We start from the raw sequence: 27,333 nt of genomic DNA, 5'->3' as shown, positions 1-27,333 counted from the left end.
CCTTCTCTTTCCTGCGTGTCCTTGCCGATTTATACAACGTCGTCCTCTCCTCTTGTTTCTACCCTGACTTCCTCTTGTTCCTCAAACCCAACAAACCCCCTCCCTCACCTGCCTCGAGATAACTGTGTGTTTGTGTTGTCCTCATCATTTCATCATCATTCACGAAAGTGGCAAGATTGGACTGAGCAAAGGTTGGTAATATGTATGGGCGCTGATAACCGCGCAGTTGAGCGTCCCACAAACCAAACATTATCATCATCAAACCCCCTTCCATCACCTCTTCCTATCACCCCATCTGCCTCACCTCCATTTTCAGAAAGGTCTTCATATCCATCCTCTACTGTCATATCCATCACCACCTTAATCAACACCACCTCCTCCCCCTTACCCATTGTAGCTTCCGACGCTCCTTCTCTGCCAAAGACAACTCCTTAACCTTGTCCACCTTTGCTCAATCCAACTTAACTCCCATCGCCTCCATTTTGGTTTCCCTCGACCACCAAAACGCTTACGGCCGCATATGGCATCCTGGTCACCTCTTTGAACTCCAAACATATGCCCTGCCTATCAGTTTTGTCCATCTGGTTGCTTCCTTCCTCATATGCGTCCTTTCTATGTCACCCTCCACAATACCAACTGCTATGTCTTTTATCCCACCGCTGGCGTCCCTCAAGGTTCCGTCCTCTCCCTTCTTCTCTATTTCCTGTACTCCACCAATATGCCCAAGCCACACCCACCTGTACGCCTCCTCCAATATGCTGATTACACTGCATTCCTGGCTCTCTATCCTACCCTTCATCGGTTCCAACGCACGCTCCAAACCTGCCTTGACCAGCTCACCACTTGGTGCAACCAGTATTTCCTTCGTATCAGCCCTTCCAAGATCCAGGCAGTCATGGTAGGCTGCACCACCCACTCCTTCCATCTCCATGATTTCTGTCTCACCATTTATGGTCGTCCCGTCCAGCTCACCCCCATTCTGAGATACCTTGGCCTCATCCTCGACTGTCATCTCACTTGGACTCCTAATCTCCTGACCATTCAGCAGAAAGCCATACCCTTCTCTTCCTCATGAAACTCCAGTCTGGCCAGACATGGGGACTGCATCCTTCCACAGTGCTCCACACCTACAAATCCGTCATCCCTCCTATCCTCTGTTATGCCAACATCGTCTGGATCTCCACCCCCCCCCCCCTTCTTTTATAAGACCATCCAAGTCATGGAATGGCATGGGCTTTGCCTTGCCTTCTGTATCTGCCTTCTGTCCCCCACATGGCTCCTGTACAATGTCATCCCCTTCCCCCACCTCCTCCTTTCCATCCAACATATCTACTTCCTTTGCAATGTCCACAGGTTTGATCCCCCTCCCCCAACCCTCTGATGTCATCCTTCCTCTCCCCCCACTGCCCACTGCCATGCCTCTATCATTGTGTCCCCCGTCTCTCCACCTACACACCCTCCAGATCCTTCATCAGGGCAATTTCCAGCACCTTCCCTCCCAGATGATAAACTTGATGCCTACCCTTCCTGCCAATTGTAGCCTGGCCTTGTTCCCAACCTCCCCAGGGCCACCCTTTCCCCGCCCCACCCTCTTCCAGAGCGATTTTTTCTCCTTCTCTGATCTGAGTCTCTGCACTTCCTCCTCAGCTGTTTTCCTCTCCCATCCTTCCCTTTCCGGCCCCCTTTGGAGCGCCCACAACCCCATCACCCCTTGTCCCCTCCCCATCTAGCAATGCCCTTTTCGCCGGCCGATGTAGCCGATCGGTTCTAGGCGCTACAGTCTAGAACCGCGCGACCGCTACAGTCGCAGGTTGGAATCCTGCCTCGGGCATTGATGTGTGTGATGTCCTTAGGTTAGTTGGGTTTAAGTAGTTCTAAGTTCTAGGGGACTGATGACCTTAGATGTTAAGTCCCATAGCGCTCAGAGCCATTTGAACCAATGCCCCTTTCCCCCTTCCTTGTCTTCTCCCTCATATCCGTACCCCTGGCAGATCCTCCGAACTTGTTCTTCATCATCAGTGTGCTGCGACAGTGTCGTGTGGGGAGCCATTCTACAGTGACGTGGTTTTAATCTTGTACTTGACTTGTATATAGTTTTACTGTCCGTGATTTCTCTGTGTTACGCCACCGACTGCGTGCCTGTTTTAATCATTCTGCAACTTTTATGCTCCGGATATACTTCGCCTTGTGTTCTTTTAATCATTACAGTGTGTGATTTCTTGTGTAAAATACTAGTCTTTTGTACGCTCTCTTCCATTATGTTCCACTTTTTTATATCTATGTTCCGCCATGTTTTCTCGTTTATGTAGTTCTAAATGTCTTCTTGTTATATACTTAATGTCTCTCGGCTGAAGAGATGCGCTGCCAGTCCACCCCGGATGGGGAATTGAAATACGAGTACAATAAAGGAAAAAAAAGCTGTCTACAACATAGTTTAATCTCTTGTGCTGCAGGCATCACAGTGAACAGATGTCTAAATATCTTACCGCACAAAGGTGCGCCGCGTTGGGTATAATATTAGGTGCCTCGCGTGGGTTCGTGGGACAAGGCTTTATCGGGCTAAGGGCAGCGGTGTCTGCGGTGGGAAGGTGCTGGCTGCCGTGGGCGGCGGAGATGCACAGCCCGGCATCCTCTGGAGCGTCGCCCCCGCCATTACGCGGCGCGCATTACGGTCCGCCGGGTACTCCGCGATACGGCGGACGGCCGCCCCGCTGTCCCTGCCTGGCACCACGCCCAGCAGCGCCGGGCCAGATAGCCCCATCTGTTCCCAGCGTCGCACCGCCCGGCCCGGGAACAGAGCGAGAGCCGTAACGCTCTCAAAAGCGAATAAAGGTTAGGGGGTGTATTTGATATTACTTGCATACGTTTAAGAGCGCTATATCTGGTTGCTGGACGGTTTCCATATTTAGTCTCTGTGTTTTTCTGGAATGTTCTTCTGCAGGACAAGCGGCGTTCTTGAATGGGGCATTATTGTGCGTTATTTACAGCAGTAGTTATTGGGCTATGCAAACAGTCACGAGTGCCTGGCCGCCGTACCAACTGTGCGACTGGGAGCAAACGCATAGCGTTGACCATCAGTTTTCGTGAAGCGTTATATGAGTTGGTGCATAGGTTCGTAGAGATTTTCCATACGTTTAATAGAAATAAGTAACAGAGACTTTAGTCACCGATAATACATACTCCTTCACTATTTAGAAAAGTCTACCAACGCTGGGGTGGCTGCATAAATCAGGTGATTTTGTTGCAAAGAATTTGTCGAGCCATCTTCAGAGTGCATTTTCATCCGGAGAGACAGTTTGTGGAATGGTCTTGAATATACAGTGGAAAAGGCGAATATCTGAGTACACAAGATTAGGTGAATTACACGGATATGGAGTGACTTCCGAATCCAACTCCAGTATAGCGTTTTTTGTCAGTCTATCAGAATGCGGGCGGGCGTTATTCTGGAGTAGCATCAATTCGCCCAGACTTCCTGGTCGATGTTCTTATATTTCGTCTGCACGGCGTCTCAGTTGTTGACAATAAATATCAGCTCTGATGGTTTCACCTCCGCAAAGTAATTTGTAATACTCCATACAGTCGCTGTTCGGCCAGATGCATAACATTGTCTTTGTGGATGCGCGCAGGTCTTTGTACGGGGTGTTGCTACTTTGTTTTTGCAAAACTAAGCCTATCTTTTCATTATGTTAGCAGAGAGACACCATTTCTTGTCACCAGTAACGATACGGGATAGGAATGTTCGGTGTTGTTCACGAGCCATTTGATGCCCAATAAGCAGAGGTGCACACTGATTCTTGTGATTTTGACGTCGAGCGTGCGGTATCCGTGCACTTGATTTTCGAACTTTCCCACTGCATGCAAATCATACATGACGACAGTTCATCTCATTTGCCAGTGCTCGAATACACTGACGAGTGTCGTGGATTAACGTGTTTAAACGTTTTTCATCCAACCGCGAAGGTCTGCCTGAACGTGGAGTGTCACTAATGTCAAAACGATCCTCCTCGAAACGAGAGAACCATTTTCTTGCTGTGCAGTGTCTAATGGCTTTATCCCCATACAAGACGGAATTGTTTCTGGCTGCCCCACTGCTGTCATCCCTTTATTGCTCTCAAATACGTAGGATATGTCAGAAATGTTCCTCTTGCTCCTCATGGCATTCCATCTTCCCATCTTCTTGCGTCCACAGCTCCATTCACTACATCCAAATTACAAAATGGCAATGCATAAACTCAAATAACAACAATGAATGACAAATAAAAAAATGAAAATCGATAAAAAAGCAACCGCAATACCAGCATGCGAAACAAGAACGCTACGAACTTATGCACAAACCTAATATGAAGCGATGTTTTGAATAGAAGCCTTCGGAACAATAAACGTCAGTTTAAAAACATACAAGTGCTAACCATTTCTTGTCTGACGAGAGTCGAACTTGAACTTGAACCATGGTTTTGTAAATTACTGTCTAGTGGCGTGGCTTATGTGAGAATGGAGAGAAAATTGGCATAAAAATTAAACTATTTAATACGATGAAGATGGATAATTTTTTTATTTGACACTACAATAATGAAGCCACAGTCACAGTACATAGAATTTTTCTTTTTTTAAAGAAAGAAAGGGTTACATTAGCTGTTTAAAAGAACTACGTCGTCATTTTCAAATGTAAAACATCAGTTGGCGAATATATAATGGGAAATACGTCCCATTATATATTCTTCCAAAGATGTACTTTTGAAAATGACGATGTACTTCGTTGAAACTGATGATGTAACCTCTTCTTTTTTCTTTTAAAGAAAAATTTTATGCACTGTGAGTATGGCTTCACTATTGAAGTGTCAAATAAACATTCAACTTATATTATAGTCACACTCCTTTACGACAATTATACTATGTGATCAAAAGTATCTGGACACCCACAGGAACATACGGTTTTCGTATTAACTACATTGTGCTGCCACCTACTGCCAGGTACTGCTTATGAGCGACCTCAGTAGTCATCAGACATCGTGACAGAGCGGAATCGGGCGCTCCGCAGACATCACGAGCTTCGAATGTGGTCAGGTGATTGGGTGTCCCTTGTGTCACACGTCTATATGCGAGATTTCCACACTCCTAAACCTCCCTAGGTCCACTGTTTCCGATGTGATAGTGAAGTGGAAACGTGTAGGGACACGTACAGCACAAAAGCGTACAGGCCGATCTCGTCTGTTGACTGACAGAGATCGCAGACAGTTGATTGGTTCAAATGGCTCTGAGAACTATGGGACTTAATTTCTGAGGTCATCAGTCCCCTAGAACTTGGAACTACTTAAACCTAACTAACCTAAGGACATCACACACATCCATGCTCGAGGCAGGATTCGAACCAGCGACCGTAGCAGTCGCATGGTTTCAGACTGTAGCGCCTAGAACCGCCCGGCCACCTCCGCCGGCGCAGACAGTTGAAGAGGGTCGCAATGCGTAAAAGGCAGACACATATCTAGACCATCGCACTGGAATTCAAAACTAAATCAGGACACTCTGCAAGTACTATGACAGGCGTGAGGTGAGAAAACTTGGATTTCATAGTCGAGGGGCTGCTGTTAAGCCACACATCAGGCAGGTAAATGCCAAACAACGCCTCGCTTGGTGTAAGGAGCGTAAACCTTGCACAATTTAACAGTGGGAAAACTTTGTGTGGAGTGACGAATCACGGCACACAATGTGGCGATCCGATGACAGGGTATGGGTATGAAGAATGCCCAGTGAACATAATCGGCCACCGTGTGTAGTGCCATCAGTAACATTCGGAGGCGGTGGTGTTATGGTGTGGTCGTGTTTCTCATGGAGGGGGCTAATACACCTTGTTGTTTTGCGTGGCACTAGCACAGTACAGGCCTACACAGATGTTTTAAGCACCTGCTTGTTTCCCATTGCTGAAGAGCAATTCGGGAATGGCGATTGCATCTTTCAACACGATCGAGCACCTGTTCGTAATACACAGCCTGTAATGGACTGGCCTGCACAGAGTCCTGACCTGAATCCTATAGAACACCTCTAGGATGTTTTGGAACGCCGACTTCGTGCCTCACCACCGACATCGATACCTCTCCTCAGTGCAGCACTCCGTGAAGAATGGGCTGCCATTTCCCAAGAAAACTTCCAACACATACTTTAATGTATGCCTGCGAGAGTGGAAGCTGTCATCAAGGCGAAGGGTGGGCCAACACCATGTTGCATCCAACATTGCCGATGGAGAGCGCCACGAACTTGCAAGTCTTTTTCAGCGTGGTTTCCAGATGCTTTTGATCACATAGTGTAAGATGGAGTATATAATGGAAGTAGGAATTTGAATAACTGCGGCATTTCTGCAAACAGTTTTCGTTTTTAAAATCTCATTACTTTTTAAGAAATAATACAAAGTAATATCAGTACTAGGTTTGGCCCAGTATGAGGTAGCACGATCATTCAGCACCAATAAAGATATCACCTGCATTCAATTAAAACCTAACAGCCTACTATTCTGGAAGCTTTTTAAAATCAGTGATGAATCTTAAGCTACTGCTGTAATCATACTTGTAGCGGCAAACAACTGAGTTTCTATAGTCCCTTTGTACCATATTTGTTACACTGCGAATAGTGTACAATGCACAAGTAGCTTGTACTTACAGTTTGTCTTTTAATGTGTTTATCGTATGAAGGCTTTTGTCTGACACTTTCCTGTAATATTCTTATTATTAAACAGACTTAAATAAAAACAGTTATTACAAAATCGTCAAATGTTAGAAATAGCTTCGTGTATCTAGAAATGACAAGATGTGAACACCCGTTTTATACAGTGCAGGACCCGCAGTACATATGTTCAGCACCGAAAAGCCGGAAGTCCGCACAAAATGCGACGGTCGCTCGGACCTCGAATCTCGGAGTGGCGTTTGGTGAGTATCCAAACAATGTATCACATCTACCTTTGATGTAACAAACTGAAAGTGATGTTGTTGTTCAATGGAAAAGTTGGAATTAGAGATTTCGTTTTCTGTTTTATCAATCACAATTGGCGTAAGAATCATGGATTGACTATTGTCATAAGATACTCTGCAAGTACTATGACAGGCGTGAGGTGAGAAAACTTGGATTACTGTTACTGTTACCGACGACTGTGCCGCTAAAGCGGAGTTATTGAACGCAGTTTTCCGAAATTCCTTCACCAGGGAAGACGAATGGAATATTCCAGAATTTGAAACACGAACAGCTGCTAGCATGAGTTTCTTAGAAGTGGATACCTTAGGGGTTGCGAAGCAACTCAAATCGCTTGATATGGGCAAGTCTTCAGGTCCAGATTGTATACCGATTAGGTTCCTTTCAGATTACGCTGATACAATAGCTCCCTACTTAGCAATCATATACAACCACTCGCTCACCGATAGATCTGTACCTACAGATTGGAAAATTGCGCAGGTCGCACCAGGGTTTAAGAAGGGTAGTAGGAGTAATCCATCGAACTACAGACCTATATCATTGACGTCGGTTTGCAGTAGGGTTTTGGAGCATATACTGTATTCAAACATTATGAATCACCTCGAAGGGAACGATCTATTGATACGTAATCAGCATGGTTTCAGAAAACATCGTTCTTGCGCAACGTAGCTAGCTCTTTATTCGCACGAAGTAATGGCCGCTATCGACAGGGGATCTCAGGTTGATTCCGTATTTCTGGATTTCCGGAAAGCTTTTGACACCGTTCCTCACAGGCGACTTCTAATCAAGCTGCGGGCCTATGGAGTATCGTCTCAGTTGTGCGACTGGATTCGCGATTTCCTGTCAGGAAGGTCGCAGTTCGTAGTAATGGACGGCAAATCATCGGGTAAAACTGAAGTGATATCAGGTGTTCCCCAGGGAAGCGTCCTGGGACCTCTGCATTTCCTGATCTATATAAATGACCTGGGTGACAATCTGAGCAGTTCTCTTAGGTTGTTCACAGACGATGCTGTAATTTACCGTCTAGTAAGGACATCCGAAGACCAGTATCACTTGCAAGGCGATTTAGAAAAGATTGCTGTGTGGTGTGGCAGGTGGCAGTTGACGCTAAGTAACGAAAAGTGTGAGGTGATACACATGAGTTCCAGAAGAAATCCGTTGGAATTCGATTACTCAATAAATAGTGCAATTCTCGAGGCTGTCAATTCAACTAAGCATCTGGGTGTTAAAATTACGAACAACTTCAGTTGGAAAGACCACATAGATAATATTGTGGGGATGGCGAGCCAAAGTTTGCGTTTCATTGGCAGGACACTTAGAAGATGCAACAAGTCCACTAAAGAGACAGCTTACACTACACTCGTTCGTTCTCTGTTAGAATATTGCTGCGCGGTGTGGGATCCTTACCATTAGGGATTGACGGAGGACATTGAAAGGGTGCAAAAAAGGGCAGCTCGTTTTGTATTATCACGCAATAGGGGAGAGAGTGTGGCAGATACGATACGCGAGTTGGGATGGAAGTCATTAAAGCAAAGACGTTTTTCGTCGTGGCGAGATCTATTTACGAAATTTCAGTCACTAACTTTCTCTTCTGAATGTGAAAATATTTTGTTGAACCCAACCTACATAGGTAGGAATGATCATCAAAATAAAATAAGAGAAATACGAGCGCGAACAGAAAGGTTTAGGTGTTCGTTTTTCCCCCGCGCTGTTCGGGAGTGGAATGGTAGAAAGATAGTACGATTGTGGTTCGATGAACCCTCTGCCAAGCACTTAAATGTGAATTGCACAGTAGTCATGTAGATGTAGATGGTATGTGAATAGTCTTTACTTGCAATTTCGCGTGGCTTGAAGCAGTCACAGCTAGTGTGCTATTGATTAAGAAACAGCATTATCGTCTTTCTGATTACTTCATGATCGTAGATACGATCATAACCGGTCGTGAAGTTATTGTTATGACAAAACAATTTCCTGAGGGGCCAGAAAGTTCCTAAGGGCGCAAAAACAACTGTAACATCACACAAAAGGGAAATTCAATATTAAAGCTGACGCAAGAAGACGATAAAACAGTTTTCTTTTTGTCAACGTAACACGCACATTGGACTGCTGATCTTGGTGTCTGTAATCTTAGCAAAATGCATAATTAAAATGAAAATAATACTGAGGAGATGATAGGAATAAGCGCTGCTAAAAGATTCAATATTTTTATAACAAATTTATTATAACTAACACATATATCGTATCTTATGCTTAGTACTACAATGACGGTAGATTTTTATGTCCGTTTGATGTCCATTTAGCGCTCTTTTATACAGCCATTGTCCTCTTGAGTCACCCGCGCGTCGTCACGATAAGTTATAACAGTTCTTCTTTTTACACTTCACTCAACCGTAGGCGGAACACGTTTTTATTTATTTAGTAAAAAATTAGATCAGACCGCCACAAACATGCGTCCGTTATACTTAAGAAAAACGGTACAAGTCGTTAGCGCTCAAGGCTTCGTTTGTTCTCCAGCGAACAAAATAGTGAAGGAGCGCATATCTATCCGTATTCTTCTGTTTATGTTGCCGCCCAAAGACGACGAATTAAATTATTTAGGACATTCCACCATCGCTATACGACGCCTTATTATACATTAATCATTCTGTATAAACAAGTATTTGCCTTCTGGCTGAAAGTATTAACTATTTGCTGTTTTAATGAAGCCAAAAATAGCGAATATCACACCGCCTTCCATGAGGAGAGAGGAAATGCCGAAGGATTACCTCGATCCTCATGTCATCATGAGATATTCGTGATTTTTGGTATGACGCTTACATAACTTCGGAAGTTACTGGCGTACAAAGTACATAAATTGAAATTACGTTTATAACCATTTATCAGATATTTGTCATTTTTCAAAATAAAGTTTTTCACTCTTTGTTCATGAGTCACTTCATTCCTTAATACCAAGATTCACATTTATGTGCATATTTAAGTTTTGTCCGTATTTGCTTGTAACAATAAGTGAACGTTCATTTCTCACTTCAGGGGATAGAATTCAAAATTTACATTCTCTTGAGTTTAACAACTAATGCATGAGTACAGCGAGTGTTTATTTTCACTAAACTAAAGTGGACAATGTTCGAGCCACTGTTGACTCACTGTCGTTCAGTTACAGTTTAATAACGTAGCACTACACTTTGTGATGCTTTCACTTTCTGTGTTAGTTGTCTACGCCGTTCATCATGCAATACATCTGTCCTTTCCACTGTGGTGCCAAGAATTCAAGTGGCTTCTCGGGATTTTATTTACAATATGAAACAGAAGAAGTGGAAAATTATTAGTATAACTTACAACCTATTGTACGCATTGGTTAAGCATCGGGACTGGTCTGGAGTTCAGAGTCTTCCTATAGTGCACATTCATTTTCTTTGTCCATCAAGTGACAGGATTGTAATTCATTTTAGCAGTGTTCAGGAGTGCCGATATTAATGGCTTTAAGGTCTGAGTAATCGGACAATCTACTTCTCACTCATCTTAACTTCAACTCAAGAAAATTGTTTAATTTACGTATGAAAATGTAGTCACATAAGTGTGTAAATGTCTTTCCTCCAGTATGTACGATTGAGGTCATGGCGGTTAGCAGTTTAAAGTTTGGATTGTTTCGTCACCCACACGTCAGCCACTCACAGCGCCTGCACAGTGTTGCGTGAGCTCCAATACTCAGTATCCGTTATCCGTTCGCGCTCAGGCTGTAACAGAGCTGCCGGGAGTCGCCATTTTTTTTTGTTTTTCTTTTTTTTGTTTTGTGAACTTCGTATTACGCGAGTGCATCGTTACACACACCTCGCGCGCATTTTCCATCGGAGAGAGGAGCCGGACACTGAAACTGCCTCGATACTTCCCTGTCAACTGCCTCCCATGAGGCTCACAGGTAAGGGACGACGAATATTTTAGCTGTCACTGCACTTAGAACAACACTGAACTTTGCGTTGCGCCGGCCGGAGTGGCCGAGCGTTTCTATTCGCTGCAGTCTGGAACCGCGCGGCCGCAACGGTCGCAGGTTCGAGTCCAGCCTCGGGCATGGATGTGTGTGATGTCCTTAGGTTAGTTACCTTTAAAAATAGTTCTACGTTCTGGGGGACTGATGACCACTGGAGTTAAGTCCCATAGTGCTCAGAGCTATTTGAACCATTTTTTGAACTTTGCGTTGCACCTATTGTCGTAGACTTGACTTATTTTTACACTTGCAGTATAACACTGTCACTAATACACAATGATCAGCTATCCATATTATGCTCGTCCCACTTTAGTGTGCATCTTCACACAGCATTCGTGCTCAGTTCCTTCGTCGATAGCGTTCATTTACAAAACAATCAAATTTGCATGTTTCCTCCATTGGTACAGAAAGACTAATACTCTACCATTTACAAAAGATCACTTACGAGCTAATATTTACAATTAATGGTCACTCCTTTGGTTAAGTCCAGTGAACAACTGCTTTATGAATTTATATCTCAAGGTTTACTTTCACTAGTGGACCCAAAAATATTCTTTCAAACTTTCTTTTAAAGGCTCACCTCCTCATTATGAAAACTACAGATTTCACAACACTCGTTGCATGTATTCTTTAGTGCACCCAAGACCATTTTCTACTGCCACGCAGCATATCTACTACTTAACGAGTACGCATTTAACGCTGAACCATTTCTTTTGTGCTTTCCTTTGTGCTTGCCAAAATTTTTATATTTGAGGGCAGACTGGATAACAATAGGTCTCCCTTTTCGCTTCATGTACTGAGCTATCGCTCCCTGTAAAACAAAAAAAACAAAAAAAAGATTAATAGGGTAACGCGTGTGTACTATTTTTCGCATGAATGGAATTACCCTCATTTCACTGGGTTTACGCAACCTGTTCATAACAAACAGTACCAAAGCTAGCGAAATTCATCGCGCTACGTGTCTCATTTATCATAAGCACTGCTTTGCCTCCAAGCACACGTGCCTTTTACAAGTCGACCCTTGGTCTGGGTTAATGAACCAGGATCAAAAGGAACGGGCACAAGGAAAATGGATTTCATAAGAGGAGTGTCTTAGGAGACGTTTTTACAATAAAGTCTGCATGTAAATAAAATTATCATAAAAATAGGCACAAATATAAATTTTTAACCTCTTTCATTACAGTATGCTTAGCTACTTCTACATCTTACTCTCGTTATAGTCAGTATTAAGTTTAAATATCACTGCATTGTGACTACCGCATTGCTTGTTCTTTAGATTACCCTTCAATTAGGGTATTGAATGGTCGCTAGATTACACTACAAAACTTCTGAAGATCTTTACTTGGACTTATTTATGGTACAGGGGCTTGCAGTGTGGTTAATTAGTACCTTGATTCTACTGAAATCAATTCGTCAACTAAGATTCCTCATACACTCTTTAGACTGGGCTCAGATCACAGAGAAACAGTTCACTTTCGTAGCAATACGCTACAGTATTCATGCTTCATGATTTCTCTCTCTTTGTACTGTATTTCAACTAACTTAGTTTACTACGGCTTATTGTCTCCTTGCGTGAACACATGTGGGTTACCTACTTGTTTTCTCATTTAACAGCACGCCTTAACTGAACTTCAAGCTAAGATATTTCCTCCACTCCTGTTCACTTTCTGGACGTTTTGAACATGTATTTTTTTAAGCAGGTAATTTGGGCGTTTACAACAGAATTTCAAGCACTTAAATTAGTAAAAATAAATCTATAAATCTTCATGTACCTTGAGAGAAGCGCTTCTTTACACACCCTCCTCTATTTCTCACCTTGATATATTTATATAGCTCCGGGCAATCACCTCGCAAGCACTTTTTTTGTGTACTAACTTAAAATTAAATTGAAATTTTTTCTGCAACGTTAATTTCCTGCTTCAGCTTGTTGAAGAAATATCAGTTCATGTCCATCACTATAAACAATTTTTCCATACTTAACATTTAATACTTAAAGTTTCCATGTAGTCCGGGCGCTGTTCAACACAATACTTATCATTGACAGTTCACACAAGGAAATTTCCAGTGCGCATGAGGTAATAAACCAAAACAGATTCTATCTGCAGTTGAAGCTGCATCTGTAAACTAACTCTCTGTTTCAATCGGCCAATCGCCCCCGATATGGAGCAACCCTGAATCGGCAACGATAAAACTTTTGAAACAGAAGACACCTGTCTGAAGAGACATGATGACATGACATTGATGTTTGCTCCTGTATCAACAATGGCTGTGACAAGAATGTTGGCAATAGAAATCTTAATCGAAGCCTGAATCTGTTCATCATAAATTTCATAACGTCTTGAGCTTATTTGTCAGGTGCAAGGTCATCTCGTAAGTCGGTCTCATGGTCGTACCGAATCGCATTAACATACTCAGAACCAGAGGATTCGTAGAGCCCCCACACATACCTGCAGCGACCTCTAGAAGTCTGAAAGGCGCTGCCTCTAATTTTCCGCAGGATGTTTAGTCTGTTTGTCATTCATGGCCTTAAGTGTTTGTTTCGTTTCATATTGGTGGTACAAATGCCGGTGTAAAGGGGTCAAATCCACTGGGTGCATTCACTTGTGAATAGAATACTTGAGACGGCTGCTGTCGCCCCATCTTTTGGTTGCCGGCAAAACCATCCCTTGTGAAGGAAAGTTCACATTTGGTGCCGTTTGAAAATTGTTCCGCGATCCTCTGTCCTGTGAAAAGTTGTTCTGATGTGCTGGGTGGCCCCCGCCTTGCCCATGCCACTTGCTATTTTTCCACCTATAGCTTTGATTGTACACTGGCCCATTTGAAAAATTATCACTCGTTTGTGGAGAATTTCCATACTGCTCAGGTGCAGAATTAAATGACCGGTTTCCATACTGATGTTGTACCTGGTGGTTATAAATTGGGTGGTATCTCTGCTGATTACAGTAATTGGTTTTCTGCTTCCGTTTAAAGTTATTGCCGTTTGTGTTTTCATAACGGCTGGCAGGTTGGTACCAGCCATCGCAGTAGCGCGCTCTCTCCATCGGCGCGTTGTTGTCCGCGTGCGATGCATTCTGCTGGCTGCCAGGGAAGAATTTGCCGCTGCCAACCTTGGAGCGCACATCCTCGCTAATTAAATCTAAGGAATCCAGCACAGGAAGGAATGCATCCGTGTCTTCTTCGGACACATTTACTAGTTTCTCTCTGATAGACACAGGGAGTTTGCTTTTGAGAATTATAATTACGTCCTTGGAAGTAATCGGAGAATCCCAGAATCTAGTTTCTGCTAGATACTTCTCAAAGTATCTCTGGAGACTTCCATGCTTCTGATTGAAAATTTCCGCGCAATACATCTCCTTTCTTAATCTCTGCTGTTCCCCATTACTACAAAATTTCTCCAACAACATTTTCTCAAACTCTTTATAATTCCTACACGTGTCTACCATTTCCGTTCCCCTTAATGCTGCATCACCAGAAATAAATCTAGTGACGAACTAAATACGCTGTCTGTCCGTCCAGTTCCTGGGAAATATGCCGGAGAAACTCTTTAGGAACACGATCGGATGTATTTCTCGCTTCTGCGGATGCAAAACAGGAAAAGTGAGATGCTTAATCACACTTTCCTCTTGCATTAAACTCACAATTGTGGGCGGATCATTTATTTTCCCCACTAGAGGTTCAACAGAACTGTTGTTTTGCATGTAATCAGGCGGTGAACCATAAGGAGTTGACAGCCATTCGTCACCGTCTATAGAGTTCTTCACTACAGTTTGCGTTTGCGTGTGCGGATTTTCTACCCAGTTTCTCAGCATTCTGACTTCGTCCACTACTTGCTGCTTCCACTCAGGAAGATCCCGTGTAAGTGCCCTCCGAATCTGCGCCAATTCAGAAACCATTGTGTCTCCCGACTTACCAGAAGCAGCTAAGATATCATATATTACATCCTTGACAGTCTCCCTAAGCTCCTCCCTGTCCTTCTTTTCGATAAAAATATATTTACCCTTTATCCATTCACCGTAGTGTTCCGACAATGCCTCCGCGTGTGCTTTCACGGTGCTCTTAACCTGTTCATCGATATTGATTGAGTCTATCTGTCTCGACAGATCTTCTACTTCACCTTCAATGTCAGTTACCGCATTTCTAACTGAGTTTATTTCTTTGGTAGCTGCCTGAATTTTTGTGTTTAATGTTCAAGATACTTCGGCTATTTCACTTTTCACATGTTTCTGCATTTCCTGAATTTAGTCACTGACCTTAGTTTGCATCTCACCCAGCTGGGTATTTAATTCAGCCGTAATTTCTTTATGAAGATCTGTTTTGATTGTGCCTAGCTGTGTTTTTACTGATTCGCTTACAGCATCTAATCGGACGTTAACAGCCTCGTTTTGTGTTTTTGCTGATTCACTTACAGCATCTAATCGGGCGTTAACAGTCTCATTTTGTGTTTTAATAGTCTCATTTACTGCGTCAAACTGTTGTTTCAGCCTTTCCTTTAACGCGCCGAAGTCATTTGTAGCTGCAGCGGGAAGACTTTGGACTTAGGGTCACTTTCCCCTGTTACAGACATAGTTCAGTTCTTCAGTATCCACACGAGAACCTACCGTTCACGATCGTAAAGGGTATGGAATACTGTTAACGTCTTCACTCCCGTCTCCTGTTGTCACTTGTCTCAGTTTACTGTCTGCCATTTTCGTCGGCAAGTCATGTGCTGTGCAAGGCTTTCGTCGTTTGTCAGTGACGTGGTGCAATGCTCGCGGTGAGTCCGCTAAGAGCACCGCTCTCGCGTGAGCAGCAAATGAAATGCTATCTGGCGAGAAGACATGGTGGGATCTAAATGTTTCAGACAAATGAATGTTCGTGCTCTTCACTGAAAATATCCACCATGTTGAAAATGTAATACGGCTATACTAACAATGGAGAAAAAACTTTCTATTATCAGACTACGAAGAATTTTACTTTGAAAGATAAAATAAAGCATATTTTCTATAGCGGGAAGGAGATAGAAAGGATGTGGATCGACTTGGAAAAGCAACGTCGCCACTGAAGCACTAAACTGCATATGCAAAATTCTGACTTACTTTTTGATGGCTTGATTACCGCTATGTTGTCTCAGCAAATTCGGGTCTCTTGTCTTTTCCTTACTCTCGGTAATTAAACTGCGTTATCAACCAGCATATTTTCTGTCTTTCTCTCAGAGGGATGATGTGTACATGAAACGACACAACATTTATTAACGCAAGCACATAGAAAATTTTCCAAGTATTTGAACTACTTTTTTGGTCAGATCCCTGTTCGGGCGCCAAGTGTGATGTAACAAACTAAAAGTGATGTTGTTATTCAATGGAAAAGTTGGAATTTGAGATTTCGTTTTCTGTTTTATCAATCACAATTGGCCTAAGAATCACGGATTGACCATTGTCATAAGATACTATGGATTGTGAATAATCTTTACTTGCAGTTTGAAGCACTCACAGCTAGCGTGCTATTGATTAAGAAATTGCATTATCGTCTTTCTAATTACTTCATGATCGTAGATACCATCATACCCGGTCGTGAAGTTATTGTTATGACAAAACAATTTCCTAAGCGACCAGAAAGTTCTTAACGGTTCAAAAACAAATGTAACATCACACAAAAGGGAAATTCAATATTAAAGCTGATGCAAGAAGACGATAAAAAGTTTTCTTTTTGTCAATGTAACACGCACATTGGACTGCTGATCTTGGTGTCTGTAATCTTAGCAAAATGCATAATTAAAATGAAAATAACACTGAGGAGAAGGTAGGAATGAGCACTGCTAAAATATCCACTATTTCCAGAACAAATATTTATTATAACTAACACATATATCGTACCTTATACATAGTACTACAATGACGGTACATTTTTATGTCCGTTTGATATCCATTTAGCGCTCTTTTATATAGTCATTGTCCTATTGAGTCACCCGCGCGTCGTCACGATAAGTTTTAACAGTTCTTCTTTTTTGACACTTCACTCAAACGTAGACGCAACACGTTTTTATTTATTTAGTAAAAAATTAGAGCAGACCGCCACAAACCTGCGTCCGTCTTAAGAAAAACAGTACAAGTCATTAGCGCTCAAGGCTTCATTTGTTCTCCAGCGAACAAAATAGTGAAGGAGCGCATATCTATCCGTACTCTTTTGTTTATGTTGCCGCCCAAATACGACGAACTACATCATTTAGGACATTCCACCATCGCTATACGACGCCTTATAATACATTAATCTTTCTTTATAAGCAAGTATTTGCCTTCTGGCTGAAAGTATTAACTATTCGTTGTTTTAATGAAGCCAAAAATAGCGAATATCACAAACCCACCTCCTTCTGTCACTGAACATGGAGGTTGCTCTATTATAATGGTACCGAAGATCCTAAGTACCTTACTTCTCTCGAAGAACATATCATGGTCAAGGAATGTGTAAGGATGTGGGATCAACAAAGGTGAAGCATAACAGAGAATATTTCTAAGAAAGACAGCGTCATAAAAACCAACGTGCCATTAAAACGCAGTCATTGCTCAAGCCGGGTTCGGCGAACACGAAGACAAAGTGCAGTCCCATGAGTACAACTGGACGTTGTTGTTACTGTAGTCCTCTGTGTAGAAGAGAACATTTGCAAATTTGTTACGTCATCGTCATTACTGCCCATGGCTGCCGAACTATAAAAAATTTTCTTATTACAACGTTCAGTCAATATTTGAGAATAATTTTGTTGTCTACTTTTCGCAAATGACGCACTTACGTGCCACCACCTTCACGTCATACATACTGCAATTATGGCGAGATTCTTCCTGTACGATGGTTCATTTGATGATGTCGAATTGTCCAACTGTGAGGTATACAAAACAAAGGTATTTTCATTGTTTTGACTGAACGTTGTAGTAAAAGCCCCAAACGATCATTGTCTAATTCTCATACGTCCATTCACACAACCACAAAAATCGAATACGGCAAAGCCGGCCGGTGTGGCCATGCGGTTCTAGGCGCTACAGTCTGGAACCGCGCGACCACTACGGTCGCAGGTTCGAATCCTGCCTCGGGCATGGATGTGTGTGATGTCCTTAGGTTAGTCAGGTTTAAGTAGTTCTAAGTTCTAGGGGACTGATGACCTTAAAAGTTAAGTCCCATACTGCTTAGAGCCATTTGAACCATTTTCGAATACGGCAAATTGTGGCTTGCATACCGCTGCGATAAGCTGAATGTGATCTCTCACATCGCGTAATTTATCGTGTTTAGAGATCATTATTTGCAATGTTAGTGATCTTCGCTTTTAGTAGCGTAAGAATCCAGCGCTCAATTTAAAAAAAAAAAAAAAAAAATTCTTGTCGCTCTTCTCTTGCGCTCACTACATTACGAGAAAGAGTAAATAATATTACGTGGCCATATTACAATCCCCCATCTGCTGTTCTTCTTTGGAAGATTAAAATCGATGCCTATGTATCGTCTTACGAGAAGTAAACTACGATTGTTACAGTTTGCTTCATAAATCAGTTTTCATTGAGAAACAAACCTAAACAGTTTACTATAAAAGGCTTCTGCTGAATAATGATTCCAATTCACATGACTTGTAATGGAAGACATTGTAATGTGTTACGTATTTGTGTATCTATCTGATGCGGGAGTTTGAGGCACTTAATGCTCAGTTTTGTTTAGTGCATTTTCGAACCCGCAATTTCGTGATTTATTTCAAAGATTGTGTTCTTTTATGGATTTCAACTGAAGTATTTCACCTCATTGCCACAAGCAGTCAAACAGAGCACACAAATCATAGAACCTTTTCTCCATTTTTAAATACACTGCACAGTATACGTGTCTAACGACTACGGAACTTGTTGCGAGACATTCATCTATCTTGTAACGAAAAGTTATTGTGTTTTCCTTGTTTCATAATTTTCGTGGTAACGTTTTAATCCGAGTGAAAACATATACCGTAATCAGTACAAAAATGGGTATGATACCTTTCGTCAATGGAGCTCGACTGCAAGTTTAGAAATTCTGTGTTTTCGTATACTGTCTTGTTTGCTACCGAGCTGTTCTCTCAGACAAGTTCAATGTCCAACCTGATGTCTGTAGCCAGTTTTTATTGTAGATGAATATTTTATACAGTGATTTTGTGTAACAAGGACAGGCGCTTCAAGATTGTGTTTCTTCATTTTTTCCCTTGGTTTTTGCTAAGATTATTTCGGCGCATCTGCCGTGATTGGCAGTCATTGAATATAGTATTAAGCATTGTTATTGTCAGAAAAGGGAGCTCAATTTTTGAATTTTTTCCACCTTACCGGAAACAGCTAAACAAATAAACAAGGATACCCCACTGAGATCAGCGAAACTGAACGCAATCTTCATTGGAGGAATCTACTGCGAAAGTCGGTCGACTGACAGAACTTTTTAAGAAGTCGAAACTAATGTCTGCCATAATGTCAGTCGCGTTGCTGAAGTTTCATTAGTGCAAGTGGCTACGTCATGCGAAACTGTCTGCAGCTCAGACAGAAATTCCACGAAAATAAATAGCCTCAGAAATTTCACCAAAAGAAGAAGCATTGTCGAATGAATTATGAGATGAAATTTTATCATTAAAGTGGCGACAAGCACGCCAACCAGAAACCACGTATAAATTAAATAATGATATCGTTGAAATCAAACGAACGCAAACTACGCAATCTGAGAATGTTCGACATCTCTCAGAAAGAGTAAACAATACTGTTCCCAAATGGGAGAAGTCAACGAACGAACAATTTAGATTACAACAACAAAAATTCACAGATGAATTAGCTTCCTGGGAGGCCAACCCCAACCTGGACGCACAGATCATTTAAGTAATAGATAAGAAGTTTCAAGAAGCTATTGACTGAACCATAAACGAGTTTACGTTTAAATTGTGAGGTAGAAACCGAAGTGCGAAATGTAAAATTTGACCAATATTTGAAACTGTGGCGCGATATCAGCGAACAAAATGAAAATATTAAAAAAATAGGAGGGGGAAAGGACATAGCACACAGGGTTTGGAAAATACTCAAGTTTCAAACCAATGTTACCCAGCTTTCAATGAGATGTGAACTGTTGGCTCAATTATGTATGATTCACCGTGTAGTATGGGGGCTGCTCCAATCTTTACGTCTGTGCTATTTCAGGAAAATTTGATTCGATGTCGCCAACTCCAAGTGTTTTTCGATCGAAAGAAATATTCATGCAGTTGTGTCCATATTTTGCGGAGCCATGTCACGTTCATGGTCTGATGCTCAGCAAATAGGCTTTGTGAGTAATGCCATTGAAGCATAAGCTATGCTTCCAGAATGAGATTTTCGCTCTGCAGTGGAGTGTGCGCTGTATGAAACTTCCTGGCAGATTAAAACTGTGTGCCGGACCGAGACTCGAACTCGGGACCTTTGTCTTTCGCGGGCAAGTGCTCTACCAACTTTTTTTTTTTTTTTTTTTTTTTTTTTTTTTTTTTTTTTTTTTTTAGTGAGGGTTTTTGTTTTATTTATTTATATGAAGGAAGGTAGGAGAAACATAAACCTTTATTATTCACAAAATAAACATAGTACGTCCTGTCACACGATAACTGTTCTGGAAGGATCCTTGCTGCCGTCCTACCATGCAGCATGAAATAACAACAAAATCGAAGTGGGGCCACCTCCGGCACCCTAAAGAAAAGTATTTTGGATATGAAAACAAAATTTGAAATACATCCATTTGATAACTGTTCAAGCGCGAGTTTTTCGCAAGTCGCATACTCGCATAGTGTTCTTAGTCGATCACTTTAACTTGGTCGGTTTCACAAGACAGCACCGCCGCTCATCTTTGCGCACCCGGCACACCCCAGGTATATGGCGGGTCCGCAAAAACCGTTACTAGGAAATTGGCATACCAATCCTTGTACTTTTGTAGCCGTAATAGTTTTGTGTGTCCATCTTGCAAGTATTGCCAGTAATCCAGGACGTTCAGTAAGTTCGTACGTGTGTCTCTATAGATGTAATGGACCGTCATACCTGTGATCCACGCCACCTCGTTCGTCTTATGACGCGGAAAATACGTTTCCTACTGAGCTACCCAAGCACGAGTCACGACCCGCCCTCGCAGCTTTAAGTTCTGCAAGTTTCGCAGAAGAGCTTCTGTGAAGTTTGGAAGGTAGGGGACGAGGTACTGGTGGAAGGAAAGCTGTGAGGACGGGGAGTGAGTCCTGCTTGGGTAGCTCAAACCTGGGGAGGAAGGCCCGCTCATGTTAGTTAAGACCATAAAATGTCTAGGTGTTACGTTCCACACGGATGTGCAGCGGACAGCAGCGGATAACTACCGACGCATATTGAAGCTGATGCGGACAATGCTGCTGTTACAGAAATTAAGAGCGTTGGATATGATTCAGAGGGTGACCTAGGTTAACGTATACCTAGCACCGAGACTCACTCACGTAGCGCATGTCCTGCCTTTAACGCGCACAATGGCATCACGGATACAAGCAACTTTCGGAACCTACGTGAGTGTGGGACACCGGTTTAAGATCCAATACACAACGCTTACGCTACCACCTGCAGAGGGTGGACTTGGTCTAGTGAACGTATATGAAAAGGCACGGGCGTTATTCTTCAGTACGATTTTATGACACTGGCGCTGTCAATTTCGCAATATCTCGAGTGCGTTGGCCGATGTATTGGCGCCCACTTCAATGCTGCCCCCAGTCAGTGTGGGCCATGTTTCACCGACGATGTCACATTTCAAGTTTTTTTTTTTTTTTTTTTTTTTTTTTTTTTTTTTTTTTTTTTTTTTTTTGAGCTTAGCTATGTCGGAGAATCCTTCCCAACAACACGACTACCGACGACGCGAGATGTATACCAACTCTTACTGCGCCGGTGACCCAGGAATACCCTGGAAAAGAAGTACCCAGGCAAGAACTGGTGACAGATATGGCGCGTTTTACGGAACGTTTACCTCCCAACGTCGGTACGCGCGACATGGTATGTGATGGTAAATGGGAAGTTCGTAACGAATCAACGGCGGCACTAGATTTATTTGGCAGACACTCCACTATGTTGTAAGTAGGCTGTTTAGGTTTTCTTATTGGCAACGCCACCTCTGTATGAAAATCACTGGCTGTGCTGTGTGCAGTCTGTGGCTGCTTTGCATTGTTGTAATACTCGCCATTGTAGTGTTGGGCAGCGGCAGCTGGATGTGAACAGCGCGTAGCGTTGGCCAGTTGGAGGTGAGCCGCCAGCAGTGGTGGATGTGGGGAGAGAGATGGCGGAGGTTTGTAATTTGTCATGAACTGCTATATTTATATATGATGATATCAAGGTAAATACATTGTTCGTTCTCTTTTAATATCTTTCATTTGCTAACTATCCTTATCAGTAGTTAGTGCCTTCAGTAGTTTGAATCTTTTATTTAGCTGGCAGTAGTGGCGCTCGCTGTATTGCAGTAGTTCGAGTAATGAAGATTTTTGTGAGATAAGTGATTTCTGGAAGATATAGTTTAATGTTAGTCAGGGCCATTCTTTTGTAGGGATTCTTGAAAGTCAGATTGCGTTGCGCTAAAAATATTGTGTGTCAGGTTAAGCACAGTCGTGTATAATTTGTTAAAAAGGGGATGTTTCAATGTTTAAGCTGCGCAACAGTGGACACTGATGAACATCGTTTAGCATGTAGTGGGACGGCTCCGGTGTGGCACTTGGCACAACAGATATTGGCGTTCCTGTTACGCTCCGCCCCTCACACAATTTCATCAGAAACATTGTTTTCCCCCAGGAATCTTATTTTCCGGTCCAAAAAACCAATGCAGTGACATGGATACGGGGAATGGTTCTGGGCTACGTCTATAACGATTCGGGGAAGGACAAAATGGATTTTTGGCATTTTCTCAAAAATGGCTCTGAGCACTATGGGACTTAACAGCTGAGGTCATCAGTCCCCTAGAACTTAGAACTACTTAAACCTAACCAACCTAAGGACATCACACACATCCATGTCCGAGGGGCATTTTCTCCTGGATGGACACACGAAGCTGCAACAGCATAAGAAATATAGGCAAGATTTCGCTAATTACTTGCGACTTACATTTACCGACCCGCCGGCCAGATGGGGTTTGACGGGTGAGGGATGGGATAGACGAAGAAGCCGAGATAGACATCCATCACACTTACGGACCCTTAGTTAATTTCGAGAAGACGACCCAGTCTTACACCAACGTCTGGAGAACGAGTCGACAGATGGCTCTCTTGCTCTATCGAACGTCGAGTCGTGAGCAGGTGTCGCCCCCGACACGAATTTCATTTCATTGCTACAGGAGCATGTTTCTTTTGTATTTGTACTATTCGCGATGTCTTCATGTCTGTCATTTGGACATTTTCAGTTTTATTCATTTCCTTACTTAATTAATTTTCTGATTTGCCACTATTTGTCAACATTTGGACATTGTAGACACTATTTATGCGGTAGTACAACAAAATGTGTGTCAGTAAAGGTTGTAAGTCTGACACTGAAAAGAAAACATAAATAAATAAATAAAATAAAAACACAAAATGTAAAAAAAGGGTAGCATTGAAGTCTGTCTGAGCTTTAAACCACCTTTGCCCGCGAAAGGCAAAGGTCCCGAGTTCGAGTCTCGTTTCGGCACACAGTTTTAATCTGCCAGGAAGTTTCATAAGCTATGCTCTTTACTACTTTTCTTTTTCTTCAAAATTTTATTTAACACTTCTTTACAATCACATCATAAACCAGACGGCAAAAGAAAGCAAAACTAACATTATAAATACTTATATGCTCTATAATACATTCACGTGTCAGTCTTCAATACAGAAATCTGTAATAAAATGTGCATAGATACCTTTGTAAAATTTGCAAGACAGTTCTTTGGAGGAAGAATACCTATTTCTAAAATACAATATGTCCCTTTAACCAGTTGCTATTATTTTCCTTTGTGTTCAGGTAAAGTTCTTTATCTGGATGTAGAAGGCTCTCTGTTGTTATCGTACTGGATGATGTACTTTGGATACTCGCTAGCTTATTTGGTGGACAACGATACTTTTTTACATCACCACAAACAAATTGATTTTATTCAGTGTCAACGGGGTGCATGCAATACTCAGTGGTGAAACTGCCAGATGAATGGAATGCAGCCTTGCGTTTGATGGCATTTTTCTATGGACAACATACTACCACTTTCTCCTTAGATTAGTAGGTAATAGCAGGTCACGGATATTCTTCAAGATTTTGTGCCAGTTGAAGTCTATATACTTTTCTTCTACGAAATTTCTACTTTTACTTTGCATCAAGTTCTTGTACACCTCTTTCACTTTCCTCATATGTTTCTAAGGATTTCTCACTGAAATATAACTATATTCAGTGAGGAAATGTTACAGATGGTACAGTTCATTCAGGACATGGTGGACATTAATGTGAGTGGGGAGGGGTGGGAGCTCCAGGGTGACCGATGCTGTTTCATTTAATAGAGGTGCCTCCATGTTATTAGGTGAAACATGTACTGTGTTCGAACATCATGAATTACGTCGAAGCGAACGGTCTATTATCACACAGTCAACACGGATTTAGAAAACATTGTCCTTGTGAAACAGAACTAGCCGCCTGGGCTACTTTCAGGGTGCAATCGAAGTTTTTGAAAGTTCCCCGTCTTCTGCTGCTTCTGCCGTCCACTGCTGTTGTCGTGTACTGCTGCCGTCCGTCCGTCGACCAACTGCCGCCCGGTGGTCGCTGCCACTGTCCGTCCGCCACTTGGTGCTCGCCGCCGCCCTCGCTGCCGCCGTCACCGCCGCCGCCGACGACGACCCTCGTTTCAGTTCTTTTCCCAGTTTGGCAACTCCTGTCGCCAGTGGACAAAGTATTCCATCATGGACACCCCCATTACGATTATTATTGACATCTCGCCTCCCCTTGCACCCACTGTTAACGCGTGGAGTGCCTCCTCAGGACGAAACCTGTCTATTTCACCTCCCCTCCTCACAGTCTCCTCCCCTTCTATCTCCTCCCCATCTCTGTATCCATATCTGTGTGTTGCTTTGCTCCTGCCCCTGCCCTTGCCCTTGCCCTTGCCACTGCTCCTGCTGCAGCCCATGGCCCTGCCCTTGCTCCTGTTCCTGCCCCCTCTTCCACCACTGTTACCTGCTGGGAAGACTAGTCCCCATCTCCCCACCTGCCCTGCTTCAACTGCTTCTGCTTCCCCCACCAGAGTCACCACATGCCACGGCACAGTCCCCACCACAGTGCCCCACCTCTGGTCACAGTGCTGTTGCCTCACAAACCTTCCAGTCCCTCACCACTCCTCACAGGATACATCTGCAAAAAAACCCTCCCAAGCACGCAAGCAGCTACCTCACCTCCACCTCCTCCTCCAAAAAAACACTACCCACGCCTCTTCCTTCTGATCCCACCACGGACACCACCGCTCCTCTCACCTCCCCAGCCCTCACCCTATATTTCTTCATCCTTGCACACCCCGACCCTAAATTCCTGGATGCCGGCACCCTCACCCTCAAAATCTGTGAGTGCATCACCAATGCCCTATGTCCTCATCAAATCCCCTTCTCCCTCTTTCGACACTGATCTCCTCTAGTGCCTTCCCCACATTCTCACCCATTTCTTACATCCTCCTCTCTTTATCAGCCCCAACCCCCTGGTGGTGTGCCAACCCTCACTGCCTTCATCACAAATCTCAGCCCTGTGATCACGGAAGTGGAGTTATTGGCAAAACTGAAAGCACACTCTGCCCTGAAAATCTTCTTGGCCTGCCATAGATTACAACTCCTCTGGCCCAAAATCCCTTATGCAAGGCTATACTGAGTCTGCCTCCTCCATAGATCACCTCATCATACAGGGAGGCCTGATTTTCAACTATTGCCATCTCGTTGACCCGTACTGTTCCCCTCCTCAATCCAACCACTGCCAGCACTGTCTCCTGTACAATGACCACCTCACCCAAAACAGCAAGAATCCCTCACGTGCCCTATTGTAAAGCCTCCCACTTCCTTCAACAGTGCCCTAACCTCGCCTATCCGGCTTCCTACAACACCTGCAATGAACCCCACTTACCTACTCCTCCAAATGCAAAGCCAAGCCCCCTCCCACCAACCCTGAGCTCACACTCGCCATTTGCTCCATTAACCAGCCCTTCCACCCCAGCAATTCGATCTGCAATCCCCCTATGGGTGAAGACATCATCGAGTTCTGACCATCATCCTGCAGAACATCCACCCTTTCCAATGCCCCCATCCCCTCCAACAGATCTCCATTACTGCCCACTCTGTCTTCCATTTGAATACCTGTGCCACCTACTCCCACAACCAGGTCCACTTTACCTGGACCAACCTAGATACCCTCATTTAAGCACCTCTCTCCTCTCCACACTTCCTTCCTCCTTCTTCCTCCTGGCACATCAACAGTATTGTCTCCTCTACCTGATCATTTGCTGTCTCCCTGGAAACAAATACCTCTTCATGCCTATCCTGTCCCAACACCGGGTCGACTGCTTCATCCTTAATGAAACCTTCCCCCAACCTCACTATGTTGTCTGCACCTCTCCCTATTTCCTCCATTGCACCGACAGCCCCCTTCGCCTTTCACAAGGTGGGGTTGCCATTGGTCACCTCAAGCGTCTGGCTGTCCAGCCACAACCCCTACTCAATGACCCAACTGAACACCTTCTCCACACAATCTTTCTTCCCCTCCCTCCCCATCATCTGTGCCACTATCTACATCCATCCTGCAGCTCGTCTCTCCTACGTCTTCATTTCCCATGTTCACCATACCTTCTCCACGTATGTGATTACTGCTGACCACAACATCCACAGCCATGACACTGCCAACCTTCAGTAGTGGTATCAATTCCTTTCCACCCTCCATGGTGACCTTGTTCCTCTCCCACAGCACATCCATCCTGAAAGTAACTCCACCCTGGATGTGATCCTTACTTCCCCCAATCTCCTTGGTCCCACTGCTGCAGATGTCCTCAATCCCATTGGTAATGACCAGCTCCCTGTCCTTCTCACCATCTCCTCCACCCATGGCCCTTCTCCTGCACTCTGCCCTGCTGCCCCCGAAGTCCATCCATGATTATTACTGCACCAACTGGGATGCCTTCTGGGAATCCATTGTCTCACAGGTTGAAAGCCACCCCCGTACCTTTCACCATCTTGTTGACGTCACCCATGCCTCTTCCTTCCTCCAGGAGAACATCACTGATTCTATGGAGGCTCATGTTACTATGTAACTCTTCCACCCTCACCACCATACGCTTTCCCCACAGTCCATTCTTCTTCTCTGTGAATGCTGCAGGCTCTACCTCTCCTTCCTCTGTACCAGTGACCAGGATACACTCCTCCACCACTGGCAGTTACAGTGACACATCCACAACCTCCTCACAACAAAGAA

This window comes from Schistocerca americana, chromosome 1 (genome assembly GCF_021461395.2).
Source record: "Schistocerca americana isolate TAMUIC-IGC-003095 chromosome 1, iqSchAmer2.1, whole genome shotgun sequence".
Taxonomy (NCBI): domain Eukaryota; kingdom Metazoa; phylum Arthropoda; class Insecta; order Orthoptera; family Acrididae; genus Schistocerca; species Schistocerca americana.
This window is presented reverse-complemented; position numbering follows the sequence as displayed.